The sequence below is a fragment of the Topomyia yanbarensis genome, unplaced genomic scaffold, assembly GCF_030247195.1.
Source record: "Topomyia yanbarensis strain Yona2022 unplaced genomic scaffold, ASM3024719v1 HiC_scaffold_48, whole genome shotgun sequence".
Classification (NCBI taxonomy): Eukaryota; Metazoa; Arthropoda; class Insecta; order Diptera; family Culicidae; genus Topomyia; species Topomyia yanbarensis.
In genome coordinates this window covers 107,860-110,635 of record NW_026683691.1, presented here as the reverse complement: position 1 = coordinate 110,635, position 2,776 = coordinate 107,860, and positions in this window count along the sequence as shown.

The following is a 2,776-nucleotide window of genomic DNA, read 5'->3' as shown; positions in this document are numbered from 1 at the left end:
GATGTTTCTCTTGTTAATCCGTCGACGAACCGGCGCCAATAACCACGTTTTTGGCTTTCGTCATACGTCGCGAACTGTCTAAACCTAGCGGGTAACTCGTCGTTTCGGAAGGTCTTATACGCGGCAGCCTTCTCCGCGTACACATCTATACACTCTTTATCCCACCAGAGATTGGGAGAACGTTTTTGTATGTTCGCGCTAGGTACTGGCTTAGTCTGAGCTTGATTTGAGCTGTCGAGAATCCAGGCAGCCAAAAAGATGTACTCTTCCTCCGGAGAAAATTTTTGAGTAGATTCGATATCGTCGGATATCGCGGCAGCGTAGCTCTTCTAATCGATATTTCGTATGAGGTCATACGAAATATTGATTGTTTCCAATGGCCTTGAGCCGTTATTGATTGAGACTGCGATCGGCAGATGGTCGCTACCGTGGGGATCAGGGATTACCTTCCACGCGCATTCTAACTGTAGCGAGGTCGAGCAAAGGGATAAATCTAATGCGCTTGGGCGCGCTGTTGGGGGAGGAATCCGTGTCATTTCACCCATGTTTAGAATCATCATAAAAGCCAACCCCATTCCGTACCGTGAGAGCTAAAGTCTCCTAAAACTAGTCGCGGTGCAGGCAGAGATTCTATGATGTCGTGCAGCCGGCGATGCCCAATCGCGGTGTTGGGGGGGATATATATGGAAGCTATGCAAAGATTTGTGTCTTTGGTTCTTACTTGACAAGCGACAACTTCAATACCTGTTATCGAGGGGAGGTTAATTCTGTAGAAGGAATAGCATTTTTCGATCCCCAAAAGCACATCTCCATAGGGGGTGCTCGGTTCAGGCGAATAATATTAAAATCGTGGAAGTTGAGATCTATATCTGAAGTTAACCAAGTTTCTCATAATGCAAATGCATCGCAACTCAAACTATTTATTTAAATTTTGAAATAATCGATTTTCGGGATGATACTTCTGCAATTCCACTGTTGAACAGTGATCAAATCCGTGACCTCGTTCGATGAGTTAGCCATCGAAGGGTACAATCGCTGAAAGGAGGGGCCATTTAGCATTCAACTGCTTCAAAAATGTTCTTACTGTAGGGAGAAAAACTAACATAAGACTTTTGAAAGGATCAGTTATATTGAAAGTTTTTATTATCCAGTCCACTATGTTCGAGAGTTTGATAATTCCAGCACTGTGATTATTCTCGACCTGAAACAAAGGAATACTTGGGATTTTTGATGTTCCTGGAAATGCTGGGAACTCCTTCTCTGAGCTTAAGCCTCCGAGACCAGGAGCTACTTGCTTCGGTTTGGTTGCAATACGACCAAAAGATGTGACTTTCGGAGCCACGTCAAGGGATACCTTCTGGCTTTTACAAGGAACTTTAGGAGAGGAAATGTTCCTCCTCTTCCTATAACTTCTAGGCGCCCTAGTAGAAGCTCCCTCCATCTTGTAGGTCATCAGCCTCGCTCGCCAGGAGGCAAGTGAGCATAGATGTTTGTTGAGGATAGTGGCCTAGCTTTGTTTAGTATTTCTGCGAAAGAACGTTCGGATCGTCCTAACGTAGCAAGGGAACGTTTTAGTTTATCCCCGCATAGTTCGTACGCGGGACATGCCGAGATATCATGCAGATTCTCTGCACAGCAAGAACACTTCTCAGCATTCTTACTGCACTTATCATCCACATGATTCTCACCGCATTTTCCACAGCGGGCCTTATTGCTACAATGAGTGACCCAATTGTTTACACTTTGTGCAATTCATGACCCGCGGTACAAACAGACGCACAGGCAGACGAAACTTGTGCAAGAAGACGTAATTTGGCTAAGCGGTACCAGCGAAGGTCACCCGATAAGAGTTTGATTGGAGATACGTTTTTGAACCATCCCCCGCTACTACTACTGAGTGCAAACGCTTGCACTCAAGTATTTTCACTGGCTGAAGTAAGCGGTCTCTAAAACGGCCAACCCCGCATTGCAACAGATCCTCGCATGTCAAACTCTCATCGGTGACAACGCCTTCAGACTATTCTTTTACAGCTGGAATATACACGTAATAGTCTTTCTTAAAGTGCTCGCAGCAAGCAATATCGTTTGCCTGCTTTGAGTTAGTCTACACGACCCTCAGCCTCTCTGAGCGGACCTTTTTATTTCGGCCACAGCCGAGAATCGTTTCGTCAGGTCTTTCGAAATCTGTAATAGTTTCAGCGATTTCGTTTTGGGCCGAAAGAAGACCACAAAGGGACCGGTCGAGAGCTCTGAATATTGTTTGGGTCGGGGGAGAGCCTTAGGAGTCAACTCGATCTCCATTTGGCCATCCGGGGAGGGAACCATCGACACCGTCAACGCACGGGATCAGCACCAGCGCAAAGGGAAAAAAACCGTAAATGTATCAAAAAGGTAGATTTCACTTATCTGTATACCGTCAAACGGGGTAACTTGCAACAGCGGGGTAACTTGCAACACTTGAACATGTTTCTGTTCAGATTAATTTAACAACGCTAATAATAGTGTTTGCAATTTAGCATTATAGCTGTCAAAAGCCAGCATATGTTAAAAGATAATCATGTACTACCAGTCATTATTTTCGGTTTCTTTAGCGCGATAGTGTAATCTTCTGTATTTGGAGATATTTCAATAAAAAACAAACTGAAATGTCGTGCTTTGGTCCACTTCAATGATACGAGCATTTCATTTGTATCTCTTACGTACAGATCGAGTATACAACAACAAACGTTACTGTTTGATACATGTTTGTTTACCCTCTCAAATATATGCAAGATAA